At 47.7% G+C, this 16,994-nt stretch overlaps 3 non-coding genes across 3 annotated transcripts; all 3 read left to right on the forward strand.

The window, feature by feature from the left end:
* Positions 1-3,111: 3,111 nt before the first annotated feature.
* On the forward strand, positions 3,112-3,185 carry TRNAT-GGU (transfer RNA threonine (anticodon GGU)). The gene has a single exon. It is a non-coding gene; the product is annotated as a tRNA-Thr (tRNA).
* A 224-nt stretch (positions 3,186-3,409) lies between these two features.
* On the forward strand, positions 3,410-3,483 carry TRNAN-GUU (transfer RNA asparagine (anticodon GUU)). Its single transcript has one exon. It is a non-coding gene; the product is annotated as a tRNA-Asn (tRNA).
* Positions 3,484-4,002: 519 nt separating this feature from the next.
* On the forward strand, positions 4,003-4,076 carry TRNAN-GUU (transfer RNA asparagine (anticodon GUU)). Its single transcript has one exon. It is a non-coding gene; the product is annotated as a tRNA-Asn (tRNA).
* Positions 4,077-16,994: the final 12,918 nt, after the last annotated feature.

The raw sequence follows: 16,994 nt of genomic DNA on the forward strand, positions 1-16,994 counted from the left end.
GCTGTAGTGTCGTGGATTAAATGAAACAATTGCTTCATGAAACACTAAACGCTCTAGCCATTTGAAGCTGCCCGAGCGTGTTGTTAGCTGGAGAAGCATTCTTCTTGGCATACCCCCCGACCCGGCCTCCGTGGCGCAATCGGCTAGCGCATTCAGTTGTTAACCGAAAGGTTGGAGGTTCGGTTCCTCCCGTTGGCGGCATTTTTCGGTTCTAGCTGCAATGTACTAGTTGTCACTGTGCAGCACAAGCAAGTTTTTTTAATTGAGAGAAACACACACATCTGACATTTTGCTTTGTTGCTGTAGTCTCGTGGACTAAATGAAAAAATTGCTTCATGAAACACTAAACGCTCTAGCCTTTTGAAGCTGCCCGAGCGTGTTGTTAGCTAGAGAAGCATTCTTCTTGGCATACAACCCTACCCGGCCTCCGTGGCGCAATCGGCTAGCACGTTGGGCTGTTAACCGAAAGGTTGCAGGTCCGACAACTCCCGGTGGTGGCATTTATTGGTTGTAGCCGTAGTGTAGCAGTTGTCACGGTGCAGGACAAGCAAGTTTGGTTAGTTGAGGGAAATGCACACATCTGACATTTTACTTTGTTGCTGTAGTCTCATGGATTTAACGAAAAACATGCTTCATGAAACACTAAACACCCTAGCCATTTGAAGCTGCCCGAGAGTGTTGTTAGCTAGATCAGCATTCTTGTCATACAACCCTACCCGGCCTCCTTGGCGCAATCGGCTAGCACGTTCGGCTGTTAACCGAAAGGTTGGAGGTCCGACTCGTCCCGGTGGTGGCATTTTTTTGGTTGTAGCTGTAGTGTAGTAGTTGTCATGGTGCAGCACAAGCAAGTTTGGTTAGTTGAGAGAAATGCACACATCTGACATTTTACTTTGTTGCTGTAGTATCGGGAATGAAATGAAAAAAAATGCTGTATGAAACAGTAAACACCTTAGCCATTTGAAGCTGCCTGAGCGTGTCGTTAGCTAGAAAAGCATTCTTCTTGGCATACCTCCGACCCAGCCTCCGTGGCGCAATCGGCTAGCTCGTTCGGCTGTTAACCGACAGGTTGGAGGTCCGACAACTCCCGGTGGTGAAATTTCTTGGTTGTAGCCGTAGCGTAGTAGTTGTCACAGTGCAGCCCAAGCAAGTTTGGTTAGTTGAGAGAAATGCACACATCTGACATTTTTCTTTGTTGCTGTAGTCGCGTGGATTAAATGAAAAAAATACTTCATGAAACAGTAAACACCTTAGCCATTTGAAGCTGCCTGAGCGTGTTGTTAGCTAGAAAAGCATTCTTCTTGGCATACCTCCGACCCAGCCTCCGTGGCGCAATCGGCTAGCGCGTTCGGCTGTTAACCGAAAGGTTGGAGGTCCGACTCCTCCCGGTGGCGGCATTTTTTTCTTGCAGCTGTAGTGTAGTAGTTGTCACGGGGCAGCACAAGCAAGTTTGGTTAGTTGAGAGAAATGCACACATCTGACATTTTACTTTGTTGCTGTAGTCTCGTGGATTAAATGAAAAAAATACTTCATGAAACATTAAACACGTTAGCCATTTGAAGCTGCCCGAGCGTGTTGTTGGCTTCAGAAGCATTCTCCTTGGCATACCCCCCGACCCGGCCTCCGTGGCGCAATCGGCTAGCTCGTTCGGCTGTTAACCGACAGGTTGGAGGTCCGACAACTCCCGGTGGTGAAATTTCTTGGTTGTAGCCGTAGTGTAGTAGTTGTCACAGTGCAGCCCAAGCAAGTTTGGTTAGTTGAGAGAAATGCACACATCTGACATTTTACTTTGTTGCTGTAGTCTCGTGGATTAAATGAAAAAAATACTTCATGAAACAGTAAACACCTTAGCCATTTGAAGCTGCCTGAGCGTGTTGTTAGCTAGAAAAGCATTCTTCTTGGCATACCTCCGACCCGGCCTCCGTGGCGCAATCGGCTAGCTCGTTCGGCTGTTAACCGACAGGTTGGAGGTCCGACAACTCCCGGTGGTGAAATTTCTTGGTTGTAGCCGTAGTGTAGTAGTTGTCACAGTGCAGCCCAAGCAAGTTTGGTTAGTTGAGAGAAATGCACACATCTGACATTTTAGTTTGTTGCTGTAGTCTCGTGGATTAAATGAAAAAAATACTTCATGAAACAGTAAACACCTTAGCCATTTGAAGCTGCCTGAGCGTGTTGTTAGCTAGAAAAGCATTCTTCTTGGCATACCTCCGACCCGGCCTCCGTGGCGCAATCGGCTAGCACGTTCGGCTGTTAACCGAAAGGTTGGAGGTCCGACTCCTCCCGGTGGCGGCATTTTTTGTTGCAGCTGTAGTGTAGTAGTTGTCACGGGGCAGCACAAGCAAGTTTGGTTAGTTGAGAGAAATGCACACATCTGACATTTTACTTTGTTGCTGTAGTCTCGTGGATTAAATGAAAAAAATACTTCATGAAACAGTAAACACCTTAGCCATTTGAAGCTGCCTGAGCGTGTTGTTAGCTAGAAAAGCATTCTTCTTGGCATACCTCCGACCCAGCCTCCGTGGCGCAATCGGCTAGCTCGTTCGGCTGTTAACCGACAGGTTGGAGGTCCGACAACTCCCGGTGGTGAAATTTCTTGGTTGTAGCCGTAGTGTAGTAGTTGTCACAGTGCAGCCCAAGCAAGTTTGGTTAGTTGAGAGAAATGCACACATCTGACATTTTTCTTTGTTGCTGTAGTCTCGTGGATTAAATGAAAAAAATGCTTCATGAAACAGTAAACACCCCAGCCATTTGTAGCTGCCCGAGAGTGTTGTTAGCTAGATCAGCATTCTTCTTGGCATACCCCCCGACCCGGCCTCCGTGGCGCAATCGGCTAGCACGTTCGGCTGTTAACCGAAAGGTTGGAGGTCCGACTCCTCCCGGTGGTGGCATTTTTTTGGTTGTAGCTGTAGTGTAGTAGTTGTCACGGTGCAGCACAAGCAAGTTTGGTTAGTTGTGAGAAATGCACACATCTGCCATTTTACTTGGTCGCTGTAGTGTCGTGGATTAAATGAAAAAAAAAATGGTTCATGAAACACTAAACACCCTAGCCATTTGAAGCGGCCCGAGAGTGTTGTTAGCTAGATCAGCATTCTTCTTGGCATACCCCCCGACCCGGCCTCCGTGGCGCAATCGGCTAGCGCGTTCGGCTGGTAACCGAAAGGTTGGAGGAACGAGTCCTCCCGGTGGCGGCATTTTTTGTTGCAGTTGTAGTGTAGTGGTTGTCACGGTGCAGCACAAGCAAGTTTGGTTAGTTGAGAGGAACGCACACATCTGACATTTTACTTTGTCGCTGTAGTCTCGTGGATTAAATGAACAAAATGCTTCATGAAACACTAAACACCCTAGCCATTTGAAGCCGCCCGAGCGTGTTGTTAGTTAGAGAAGCATTCTTCTTGGCTCACCACGCGACCCGGCCTCCGTGGCGCAATCGGCTAGCGCGTTCGGCTGTTAACCGAAAGGTTGGAGGTTCGAGTCCTCCCGGTGGCGGCATTTTTTGTTTCTAGCTGTAGTGTAGTAGTTGTCACTGTGCAGCACAAGCAAGTTTTGTTAACTGAGAGAAACACACACATCTGACATTTTGCTTTGTTGCTGTAGTCTCGTGGACGAAATGAAAAAATTTCTTCATGAAACACTAAACGCTCTAGCTATTTGAAGCTGCCCGAGCGTGTTCTTAGCTAGAGAAGCATTCTTCTTGGCATACAACCCTACCCGGCCTCCGTGGCGCAATCGGCTAGCACGTTCGGCTGTTAACCGAAAGGTTGCAGGTCCGACAACTCCCGGTGGTGGCATTTTTTGGTTGTAGCCGTAGTGTAGTAGTTGTCACGGTGCAGCACAAGCAAGTTTGGTTAGTTGAAAGAAATGCACACATCTGACATCTTACTTTGTTGCTGTAGTCTCGTGGAATAAATGAAAAAAATGCTTCATGAAACACTAAACACCCTAGCCATTTGAAGCTGCCCGAGTGTGTTAGCTAGAGAAGCATTCTTCTTGGCTTACCCCGACCCGGCCTCCGTGGCGCAATCGGCTAGCGCGTTCGGCTGTTAACCGAAAGGTTGGAGGTTCGAGTCCTCCCGGTGGCGGCATTTTTTGGTTCTAGCTGTAGTGTAGTAGTTGTCACGGTGCAGCACAAGCAAGTTTGGTTAGTTGAGAGAAATGCACACATCTGACATTTTGCTTTGTTGCTGTAGTCTCGTGGACGAAATGAAAAAATTTCTTCATGAAACCCTAAACGCTCTAGCTATTTGAAGCTGCCCGAGCGTGTTCTTAGCTAGAGAAGCATTCTTCTTGGCATACAACCCTACCCGGCCTCCGTGGCGCAATCGGCTAGCACGTTCGGCTGTTAACCGAAAGGTTGCAGGTCCGACAACTCCCGGTGGTGGCATTTTTTGGTTGTAGCCGTAGTGTTGTAGTTGTCACGGTGCAGCACAAGCAAGTTTTTTTAATTGAGAGAAACACATACATCTGACATTTTGCTTTGTCGCTGTAGTCTCGTGGACTAAATGAAAAAATTGCTTCATGAAACACTAAACGCTCCAGCCATTTGAAGCTGCCCGAGCATGTTGTTAGCTAGAGAAGCATTCTTCTTGGCATACAAACCTACCCGGCCTTCGTGGCGCAATCGGCTAGCATGTTCGGCTGTTAACCGAATGGTTGGAAGTCCGACTCCTTCCGGTGGTGGCATTTTTCGGTTGTAGCCGTAGTGTAGTAGTTGTCACGGTGCAGCACAAGCAAGTTTGGTTAGTTGAGAGAAATGCACACATCTGACATTTTACTTTGTCGCTGTAGTCTCGTGGATTAAATGAACAAAATGCTTCATGAAACACTAAACGCTCTAGCTATTTGAAGCTGCCTGAGCGTGTTCTTAGCTAGAGAAGCATTCTTCTTGGCATACAACCCTACCCGGCCTCCGTGGCGCAATCGGCTAGCACTTTGGGCTGTTAACCGAAAGGTTGCAGGTCCGACAACTCCCGGTGGTGGCATTTTTTGGTTGTAGCTGTAGTGTAGTGGTTGTCACGGTGCAGCACAAGCAAGTTTGGTTAGTTGAGAGAAACACACACATCTGACATTTTGCTTTGTCGCTGTAGTCTCGTGGACTAAATGAAAAAATTGCTTCATGAAACAATAAACGCTCCAGCCATTTGAAGCTGCCCGAGCGTGTTGTTAGCTAGAGAAGCATTCTTCTTGGCATACAACCCTACCCGGCCTCCGTGCCGCAATCGGCTAGCATGTTCGGCTGTTAACCGAATGGTTGGAAGTCCGACTCCTTCCGGTGGTGGCATTTTTCGGTTGTAGCCGTAGTGTAGTAGTTGTCACGGTGCAGCACAAGCAAGTTTGGTTAGTTGAGAGAAATGCACACATCTGACATTTTACTTTGTCGCTGTAGTCTCGTGGATTAAATGAACAAAATGCTTCATGAAACACTAAACGCTCTAGCTATTTGAAGCTGCCCGAGCGTGTTCTTAGCTAGAGAAGCATTCTTCTTGGCATACAACCCTACCCGGCCTCCGTGGCGCAATCGGCTAGCACTTTGGGCTGTTAACCGAAAGGTTGCAGGTCCGACAACTCCCGGTGGTGGCATTTTTTGGTTGTAGCTGTAGTGTAGTGGTTGTCACGGTGCAGCACAAGCAAGTTTGGTTAGTTGAGAGGAACGCACACATCTGACATTTTACTTTGTCGCTGTAGTCTCGTGGACTAAATGAAAAAACTGCTTCATGAAACACTAAACGCTCTAGTCTTTTGAAGCTGCCCGAGCGTGTTGTTAGCTAGAGAAGCATTCTTCTTGGCAAACCCCCCGACCCGGCCGCTGTGGCGCAATCGGCTAGCACGTTCGGCTGTTAACCGAAAGGTTGGAGGTCCGACTCCTCCCGGTGGTGGCATTTTTTTGGTTGTAGCTGTAGTGTAGTAGTTGTCACGGTGCAGCACAAGCACGTTTGGTTAGTTGAGAGAAATTCACAAATCTGACATTTTACTTGGTCGCTGTAGTGTCGTGGATTAAATGAAACAATTGCTTCATGAAACACTAAACGCTCTAGCCATTTGAAGCTGCCCGAGCGTGTTGTTAGCTGGAGAAGCATTCTTCTTGGCATACCCCCCGACCCGGCCTCCGTGGCGCAATCGGCTAGCGCATTCAGTTGTTAACCGAAAGGTTGGAGGTTCGGTTCCTCCCGTTGGCGGCATTTTTCGGTTCTAGCTGCAATGTACTAGTTGTCACTGTGCAGCACAAGCAAGTTTTTTTAATTGAGAGAAACACACACATCTGACATTTTGCTTTGTTGCTGTAGTCTCGTGGACTAAATGAAAAAATTGCTTCATGAAACACTAAACGCTCTAGCCTTTTGAAGCTGCCCGAGCGTGTTGTTAGCTAGAGAAGCATTCTTCTTGGCATACAACCCTACCCGGCCTCCGTGGCGCAATCGGCTAGCACGTTGGGCTGTTAACCGAAAGGTTGCAGGTCCGACAACTCCCGGTGGTGGCATTTATTGGTTGTAGCCGTAGTGTAGCAGTTGTCACGGTGCAGGACAAGCAAGTTTGGTTAGTTGAGGGAAATGCACACATCTGACATTTTACTTTGTTGCTGTAGTCTCATGGATTTAACGAAAAACATGCTTCATGAAACACTAAACACCCTAGCCATTTGAAGCTGCCCGAGAGTGTTGTTAGCTAGATCAGCATTCTTGTCATACAACCCTACCCGGCCTCCTTGGCGCAATCGGCTAGCACGTTCGGCTGTTAACCGAAAGGTTGGAGGTCCGACTCGTCCCGGTGGTGGCATTTTTTTGGTTGTAGCTGTAGTGTAGTAGTTGTCATGGTGCAGCACAAGCAAGTTTGGTTAGTTGAGAGAAATGCACACATCTGACATTTTACTTTGTTGCTGTAGTATCGGGAATGAAATGAAAAAAAATGCTGTATGAAACAGTAAACACCTTAGCCATTTGAAGCTGCCCGAGAGTGTTGTTAGCTAGAGAAGCATTCTTCTTCGCATAGCCCCCGACCCGGCCTCCGTGGCGCAATCGGCTAGCACGTACGGCTGTTAACCGAAAGGTTGGAGGTCCGACAACTCCCGGTGGTGAAATTTCTTGGTTGTAGCCGTAGTGTAGTAGTTGTCACAGTGCAGCCCAAGCAAGTTTGGTTAGTTGAGAGAAATGCAAACATCTGACATTTTACTTTGTTGCTGTAGTCTCGTGGATTAAATGAAAAAAATACTTCATGAAACAGTGAACACCTTAGCCATTTGAAGCTGCCCGAGCGTGTTGTTAGCTAGAAAAGCATTCTTCTTGGCATACCTCCGACCCGGCCTCCGCGGCGCAATCGGCTAGCTCGTTCGGCTGTTAACCGAAAGGTTGGAGGTCCAAAAACTCCCGGTGGTGAGATTTCTTGGTTGTAGCCGTAGTGTAGTAGTTGTCACAGTGCAGCCCAAGCAAGTTTGGTTAGTTGAGAGAAATGCAAACATCTGACATTTTACTTTGTTGCTGTAGTCTCGTGGATTAAATGAAAAAAATACTTCATGAAACAGTAAACACCTTAGCCATTTGAAGCTGCCCGAGCGTGTTGTTAGCTAGAAAAGCATTCTTCTTGGCATACCTCCGACCCGGCCTCCGTGGCGCAATCGGCTAGCTCGTTCGGCTGTTAACCGAAGGTTGGAGGTCCAAAAACTCCCGGTGATGGCATTTTTTGGTTGTAGCTGTAATGTAGTTGTCGTCACGGTGCAGCACAAGCAAGTTTGGTTAGTTGAGAGAAATGCACACATCTTACATTTTACTTTGTTGCTGTAGTCTCGTGGATTTAATGAAAAAAATGCTTCATGAAACACTCAACACCCTAGCCATTTGAAGCTGCCTGAGCGTGTTGTTAGCTAGAAAAGCATTCTTCTTGGCATACCTCCGACCCGGCCTCCGTGGCGCAATCGGCTAGCTCGTTCGGCTGTTAACCGACAGGTTGGAGGTCCGACAACTCCCGGTGGTGAAATTTCTTGGTTGTAGCCGTAGTGTAGTAGTTGTCACAGTGCAGCCCAAGCAAGATTGGTTAGTTAAGAGAAATGCACACATCTGACATTTTACTTTGTTGCTGTAGTCTCGTGGATTAAATGAAAAAAATACTTCATGAAACAGTAAACACCTTAGCCATTTGAAGCTGCCTGAGCGTGTTGTTAGCTAGAAAAGCATTCTTCTTGGCATACCTCCGACCCGGCCTCCGTGGCGCAATCGGCTAGCTCGTTCGGCTGTTAACCGACAGGTTGGAGGTCCGACAACTCCCGGTGGTGAAATTTCTTGGTTGTAGCCGTAGTGTAGTAGTTGTCACAGTGCAGCCCAAGCAAGTTTGGTTAGTTGAGAGAAATGCACACATCTGACATTTTACTTTGTTGCTGTAGTCTCGTGGATTAAGTGAAAAAAAATGCTTTATGAAACAGTAAACACCTTAGCCATTTGAAGCTGCCCGAGCGTGTTGTTAGCTAGAGTAGCATTCTTCTTCGCATACCCCCCGACCCGGCCTCCTTGGCGCAATCGGCTAGCACGTACGGCTGTTAACCGAAAGGTTGGAGGTCCGACAACTCCCGGTGGTGAAATTTCTTGGTTGTAGCCGTAGTGTAGTAGTTGTCACAGTGCAACCCAAGCAAGTTTGGTTAGTTGAGAGAAATGCACACATCTGCCATTTTACTTGGTCGCTGTAGTGTCGTGGATTAAATGAAAAAAAAATGCTTCATGAAACACTAAACACCCTAGCCATTTGAAGCCACCCGAGCGTGTTGTTAGCTAGAGAAGCATTCTTCTTGGCATACCACCTGACCCGGCCTCCGTTGCGCAATCGGCTAGCGCGTTCGGCTGTTAACTGAAAGGTTGCCGGAACGAGTCCTCCCGGTGGCGGCATTTTTTGTTGCAGCTGTAGTGTAGTAGTTGTCACGGTGCAGCACAAGCAAGTTTGGTTAGTTGAGAGAAATGCACACATCTGACATTTTACTTTGTTGCTGTGGTCTCGTGGATTTAATGAAAAAAATATTTCATGAAACACTAAACACCCTAGCCATTTGAAGCTGCCCGAGAGTGTTGTTAGCTAGAGAAGCATTCTTCTTGGCACACCCTCCGACCTGGCCTCCGTGGCGCAATCGGCTAGCTCGTTCGGCTGTTAACCGAGAGGTTGGAGGTCCGACAACTCCCGGTGGTGGCATTTTATGGTTGTAGCCGTAATGTAGTAGTCGTCACGGTGCAGCACAAGCAAGTTTGGTTAGTGGAGAGAAATGCACACATCTGACATTTTACTTGGTCGCTGTAGTGTCGTGGATTAAATGAAACAATTGCTTCATGAAACACTAAACGCTCTAGCCATTTGAAGCTGCCCGAGCGTGTTGTTAGCTGGAGAAGCATTCTTTTTGGCATACCCCCCGACCCGGCCTCCGTGGCGCAATCGGCTAGCGCATTCAGTTGTTAACCGAAAGGTTGGAGGTTCGGTTCCTCCCGTTGGCGGCATTTTTCGGTTCTAGCTGCAATGTACTAGTTGTCACTGTGCAGCACAACCAAGTTTTTTTAATTGAGAGAAACACACACATCTGACATTTTGCTTTGTTGCTGTAGTCTCGTGGACTAAATGAAAAAATTGCTTCATGAAACACTAAACGCTCTAGCCTTTTGAAGCTGCCCGAGCGTGTTGTTAGCTAGAGAAGCATTCTTCTTGGCACACAACCCTACCCGGCCTCCGTGGCGCAATCGGCTAGCACGTTGGGCTGTTAACCGAAAGGTTGCAGGTCCGACAACTCCCGGTGGTGGCATTTATTGGTTGTAGCCGTAGTGTAGTAGTTGTCACGGTGCAGGACAAGCAAGTTTGGTTAGTTGAGGGAAATGCACACATCTGACATTTTACTTTGTTGCTGTAGTCTCATGGATTTAACGAAAAACATGCTTCATGAAACACTAAACACCCTAGCCATTTGAAGCTGCCCGAGAGTGTTGTTAGCTAGATCAGCATTCTTCTTGTCATACAACCCTACCCGGCCTCCTTGGCGCAATCGGCTAGCACGTTCGGCTGTTAACCGAAAGGTTGGAGGTCCGACTCGTCCCGGTGGTGGCATTTTTTTTGTTGTAGCTGTAGTGTAGTAGTTGTCATGGTGCAGCACAAGCAAGTTTGGTTAGTTGAGAGAAATGCACACATCTGACATTTTACTTTGTTGCTGTAGTCTCGTGGATGAAATGAAAAAAAATGCTTTATGAAACAGTAAACACCTTAGCCATTTGAAGCTGCCCGAGAGTGTTGTTAGCTAGAGAAGCATTCTTCTTCGCATACCCCCCGACCCGGCCTCCGTGGCGCAATCGGCTAGCACGTACGGCTGTTAACCGAAAGGTTGGAGGTCCGACAACTCCCGGTGGTGAAATTTCTTGGTTGTAGCCGTAGTGTAGTAGTTGTCACAGTGCAGCCCAAGCAAGTTTGGTTAGTTGAGAGAAATGCAAACATCTGACATTTTACTTTGTTGCTGTAGTCTCGTGGATTAAATGAAAAAAATACTTCATGAAACAGTGAACACCTTAGCCATTTGAAGCTGCCCGAGCGTGTTGTTAGCTAGAAAAGCATTCTTCTTGCCATACCTCCGACCCGGCCTCCACGGCGCAATCGGCTAGCTCGTTCGGCTGTTAACCGAAAGGTTGGAGGTCCAAAAACTCCCGGTGGTGAAATTTCTTGGTTGTAGCCGTAGTGTAGTAGTTGTCACAGTGCAGCCCAAGCAAGTTTGGTTAGTTGAGAGAAATGCAAACATCTGACATTTTACTTTGTTGCTGTAGTCTCGTGGATTAAATGAAAAAAATACTTCATGAAACAGTGAACACCTTAGCCATTTGAAGCTGCCCGAGCGTGTTGTTAGCTAGAAAAGCATTCTTCTTGCCATACCTCCGACCCGGCCTCCACGGCGCAATCGGCTAGCTCGTTCGGCTGTTAACCGAAAGGTTGGAGGTCCGACAACTCCCGGTGGTGAAATTTCTTGGTTGTAGCCGTAGTGTAGTAGTTGTCACAGTGCAGCCCAAGCAAGTTTGGTTAGTTGAGAGAAATGCAAACATCTGACATTTTACTTTGTTGCTGTAGTCTCGTGGATTAAATGAAAAAAATACTTCATGAAACAGTGAACACCTTAGCCATTTGAAGCTGCCCGAGCGTGTTGTTAGCTAGAAAAGCATTCTTCTTGCCATACCTCCGACCCGGCCTCCACGGCGCAATCGGCTAGCTCGTTCGGCTATTAACCGAAAGGTTGGAGGTCCGACAACTCCCGGTGGTGAAATTTCTTGGTTGTAGCCGTAGTGTAGTAGTTGTCGCAGTGCAACCCAAGCAAGTTTGGTTAGTTGAGAGAAATGCACACATCTGCCATTTTACTTGGTCGCTGTTGTGTCGTGGATTAAATGAAAAAAAAAAATGCTTCATGAAACACTAAACACCCTAGCCATTTGAAGCCACCCGAGCGTGTTGTTAGCTAGAGAAGCATTCTTCTTGGCATACCACCTGACCCGGCCTCCGTTGCGCAATCGGCTAGCGCGTTCGGCTGTTAACTGAAAGGTTGCCGGAACGAGTCCTCCCGGTGGCGGCATTTTTTTGTTGCAGCTGTAGTGTAGTAGTTGTCACGGTGCAGCGCAAGCAAGTTTGGTTAGTTGAGAGAAATGCACACATCTGACATTTTACTTTGTTCCTGTGGTCTCGTGGATTTAATGAAAAAAATATTTCATGAAACACTAAACACCCTAGCCATTTGAAGCTGCCCGAGAGTGTTGTTAGCTAGAGAAGCATTCTTCTTGGCACACCCTCCGACCTGGCCTCCGTGGCGCAATCGGCTAGCTCGTTCGGCTGTTAACCGAGAGGTTGGAGGTCCGACAACTCCCGGTGGTGGCATTTTATGGTTGTAGCCGTAATGTAGTAGTCGTCACGGTGCAGCACAAGCAAGTTTGGTTAGTGGAGAGAAATGCACACATCTGACATTTTACTTTCTTGCTGTACTCTCGTGGGTTAAATGAAAAAAAAATGGTTCATGAAACAGTAAACACGTTAGCCATTTGAAGCTGCCCGAGCGTGTTGTTAGCTTTAGAAGCATTCTCCTTGGCATACCCCCCGACCCAGCCTCCGTGGCGCAATCGGCTAGCGCGTTCGGCTGTTAACCGAAAGGTTGGAGGTCCGACTCCTCCCGGTGGCGGCATTTTTTTGTTGCAGCTGTAGTGTAGTAGTTGTCACGGTGCAGCACAAGCAAGTTTGGTTAGTTGAGAGAAATGCACACATCTGACATTTTACTTTGTTTCTGTAGTCTCGTGGATTAAGTGAAAAAAAATGCTTTATGAAACTGTAAACACCTTAGCCATTTGAAGCTGCCCGAGCGTGTTGTTAGCTAGAGAAGCATTCTTCTTCGCATACTCCCCGACCCGGCCTCCTTGGCGCAATCGGCTAGCACGTACGGCTGTTAACCGAAAGGTTGGAGGTCCGACAACTCCCGGTGGTGAAATTTCTTGGTTGTAGCCGTAGTGTAGTAGTTGTCACAGTGCAGCCCAAGCAAGTTTGGTTAGTTGAGAGAAATGCACATATCTGACATTTTACTTTGTTGCTGTAGTCTCGTGGATGAAATGAAAAGAATACTTCATGAAACAGTAAACACCTTAGCCATTTGAAGCTGCCCGAGCGTGTTGTTAGCTAGAAAAGCATTCTTCTTGGCATACCTCCGACCCGGCCTCCGTGGCGCAATCGGCTAGCTCGTTCGGCTGTTAATCGAGAGGTTGGAGGTCCGACAACTCCCGGTGGTGGCATTTTATGGGTGTAGCCGTAATGTAGTTGTCGTCACGGTGCAGCACAAGCAAGTTTGGTTAGTTGAGAGAAATGCACACAGCTTACATTTAACTTTGTTGCTGTAGTCTCGTGGATTTAATGAAAAAAATGCTTCATGAAACACTCAACACCCTAGCCATTTGAAGCTGCCCGAGAGTATTGTTAGCTAGAGAAGTATTCGTCTTGGCATACCCCCCGACCCGGCCTCCGTGGCGCAATCGGCTAGCACGTTCGGCTGTTAACCGAAAGGTTGGAGGTCCGACAACTCCCGGTGGTGGCATTTTTTGGTTGTAGCCGTATTATAGCAGTTGTCACGGTGAGCACAAGAGTTTGGTTAGTTGAGAGAAGTGCACACATCTGACATTTTACTTTGTTGTTGTAGTCTCGTGGATTAAATGAAAAAAAAATGCTTCATGAAACACTAAACACCCTAGCCATTTCAAGCCACCCGAGCGTGTTAGCTAGAGAAGCATTCTTCTTGGCATACCACCTGACCCGGCCTCCGTTGCGCAATCGGCTAGCGCGTTCGGCTGTTAACTGAAAGGTTGCCGGAACCAGTCCTCCCGGTGGCGGCATTTTTTTGTTGCAGCTGTAGTGTAGTAGTTGTCACGGTGCAGCACAAGCAAGTTTGGTTAGTTGAGAGAAATGCACACATCTGACATTTTACTTTGTTGCTGTGGTCTCGTGGATTTAATGAAAAAAATATTTCATGAAACACTAAACACCCTAGCCATTTGAAGCTGCCCGAGAGTGTTGTTAGCTAGAGAAGCATTCTTCTTGGCACACCCTCCGACCTGGCCTCCGTGGCGCAATCGGCTAGCTCGTTCGGCTGTTAACCGAGAGGTTGGAGGTCCGACAACTCCCGGTGGTGGCATTTTATGGTTGTAGCCGTAATGTAGTAGTCGTCACGGTGCAGCACAAGCAAGTTTGGTTAGTGGAGAGAAATGCACACATCTGACATTTTACTTTCTTGCTGTACTCTCGTGGGTTAAATGAAAAAAAAATGGTTCATGAAACAGTAAACACGTTAGCCATTTGAAGCTGCCCGAGCGTGTTGTTAGCTTTAGAAGCATTCTCCTTGGCATACCCCCCGACCCAGCCTCCGTGGCGCAATCGGCTAGCGCGTTCGGCTGTTAACCGAAAGGTTGGAGGTCCGACTCCTCCCGGTGGCGGCATTTTTTTGTTGCAGCTGTAGTGTAGTAGCTGTCACGGTGCAGCACAAGCAAGTTTGGTTAGTTGAGAGAAATGCACACATCTGACATTTTACTTTGTTGCTGTAGTCTCGTGGATTAAGTGAAAAAAAAATGCTTTATGAAACTGTAAACACCTTAGCCATTTGAAGCTGCCCGAGCGTGTTGTTAGCTAGAGAAGCATTCTTCTTCGCATACCCCCCGACCCGGCCTCCTTGGCGCAATCGGCTAGCACGTACGGCTGTTAACCGAAAGGTTGGAGGTCCGACAACTCCCGGTGGTGAAATTTCTTGGTTGTAGCCGTAGTGTAGTAGTTGTTACAGTGCAGCCCAAGCAAGTTTGGTTAGTTGAGAGAAATGCACACATCTGACATTTTACTTTGTTGCTGTAGTCTCGTGGATGAAATGAAAAGAATACTTCATGAAACAGTAAACACCTTAGCCATTTGAAGCTGCCCGAGCGTGTTGTTAGCTAGAAAAGCATTCTTCTTGGCATACCTCCGACCCGGCCTCCGTGGCGCAATCGGCTAGCTCGTTCGGCTGTTAATCGAGAGGTTGGAGGTCCGACAACTCCCGGTGGTGGCATTTTATGGGTGTAGCCGTAATGTACTTGTCGTCACGGTGCAGCACAAGCAAGTTTGGTTAGTTGAGAGAAATGCACACAGCTTACATTTAACTTTGTTGCTGTAGTCTCGTGGATTTAAGGAAAAAAATGCTTCATGAAACACTCAACACCCTAGCCATTTGAAGCTGCCCGAGAGTATTGTTAGCTAGAGAAGTATTCGTCTTGGCATACCCCCCGACCCGGCCTCCGTGGCGCAATCGGCTAGCACGTTCCGCTGTTAACCGAAAGGTTGGAGGTCCGACAACTCCCGGTGGTGGCATTTTTTGGTTGTAGCCGTATTATAGCAGTTGTCACGGTGAGCACAAGAGTTTGGTTAGTTGAGAGAAGTGCACACATCTGACATTTTACTTTGTTGTTGTAGTCTCGTGGATTAAATGAAAAAAAAAATGCTTCATGAAACACTAAACACCCTAGCCATTTGAAGCCACCCGAGCGTGTTAGCTAGAGAAGCATTCTTCTTGGCATACCACCTGACCCGGCCTCCGTTGCGCAATCGGCTAGCGCGTTCGGCTGTTAACTGAAAGGTTGCCGGAACGAGTCCTCCCGGTGGCGGCATTTTTTTGTTGCAGCTGTAGTGTAGTAGTTGTCACGGTGCAGCACAAGCAAGTTTGGTTAGTTGAGAGAAATGCACACATCTGACATTTTACTTTGTTGCTGTGGTCTCGTGGATTTAATGAAAAAAATATTTCATGAAACACTAAACACCCTAGCCATTTGAAGCTGCCCGAGAGTGTTGTTAGCTAGAGAAGCATTCTTCTTGGCACACCCTCCGACCTGGCCTCCGTGGCGCAATCGGCTAGCTCGTTCGGCTGTTAACCGAGAGGTTGGAGGTCCGACAACTCCCGGTGGTGGCATTTTATGGCTGTAGCCGTAATGTAGTAGTCGTCACGGTGCAGCACAAGCAAGTTTGGTTAGTGGAGAGAAATGCACACATCTGACATTTTACTTTCTTGCTGTACTCTCGTGGGTTAAATGAAAAAAAAAATGGTTCATGAAACAGTAAACACGTTAGCCATTTGAAGCTGCCCGAGCGTGTTGTTAGCTTTAGAAGCATTCTCCTTGGCATACCCCCCGACCCAGCCTCCGTGGCGCAATCGGCTAGCGCGTTCGGCTGTTAACCGAAAGGTTGGAGGTCCGACTCCTCCCGGTGGCGGCATTTTTTTGTTGCAGCTGTAGTGTAGTAGCTGTCACGGTGCAGCACAAGCAAGTTTGGTTAGTTGAGAGAAATGCACACATCTGACATTTTACTTTGTTGCTGTAGTCTCGTGGATTAAGTGAAAACAAATGCTTTATGAAACAGTAAACACCCCAGCCTTTTGAAGCTGCCCGAGCGTGTTGTTAGCTAGAGAAGCATTCTCCTTGGCATACCCCCCGACCCAGCCTCCGTGGCGCAATCGGCTAGCGCGTTCGGCTGTTAACCGACAGGTTGGAGGTCCGACAACTCCCGGTGGTGAAATTTCTTGGTTGTAGCCGTAGTGTAGTAGTTGTCACAGTGCAGCCCAAGCAAGTTTGGTTAGTTGAGAGAAATGCACACATCTGACATTTTACTTTGTTGCTGTAGTCTCGTGGATTAAATGAAAAAAATACTTCATGAAACAGTAAACACCTTAGCCATTTGAAGCTGCCTGAGCGTGTTGTTAGCTAGAAAAGCATTCTTCTTGGCATACCTCCGACCCGGCCTCCGGGGCGCAATCGGCTAGCTCGTTCGGCTGTTAACCGACAGGTTGGAGGTCCGACAACTCCCGGTGGTGAAATTTCTTGGTTGTAGCCGTAGTGTAGTAGTTGTCACAGTGCAGCCCAAGCAAGTTTGGTTAGTTGAGAGAAATGCACACATCTGACATTTTACTTTGTTGCTGTAGTCTCGTGGATTAAATGAAAAAAATACTTCATGAAACAGTAAACACCTTAGCCATTTGAAGCTGCCTGAGCGTGTTGTTAGCTAGAAAAGCATTCTTCTTGGCATACCTCCGACCCGGCCTCCGGGGCGCAATCGGCTAGCTCGTTCGGCTGTTAACCGACAGGTTGGAGGTCCGACAACTCCCGGTGGTGAAATTTCTTGGTTGTAGCCGTAGTGTAGTAGTTGTCACAGTGCAGCCGAAGCAAGTTTGGTTAGTTGAGAGAAATGCACACATCTGACATTTTACTTTGTTGCTGTAGTCTCGTGGATTAAATGAAAAAAATACTTCATGAAACAGTAAACACCTTAGCCATTTGAAGCTGCCTGAGCGTGTTGTTAGCTAGAAAAGCATTCTTCTTGGCATACCTCCGACCCGGCCTCCGTGGCGCAATCGGCTAGCACGTTCGGCTGTTAACCGAAAGGTTGGAGGTCCGACTCCTCCCGGTGGCGGCATTTTTTTGTTGCAGCTGTAGTGTAGTAGTTGTCACGGGGCAGCACAAGCAAGTTTGGTT

This window comes from Amblyomma maculatum, chromosome 7, assembly GCF_055883805.1.
Source record: "Amblyomma maculatum isolate TAMU_Amacu chromosome 7, ASM5588380v1, whole genome shotgun sequence".
Classification (NCBI taxonomy): domain Eukaryota; kingdom Metazoa; phylum Arthropoda; class Arachnida; order Ixodida; family Ixodidae; genus Amblyomma; species Amblyomma maculatum.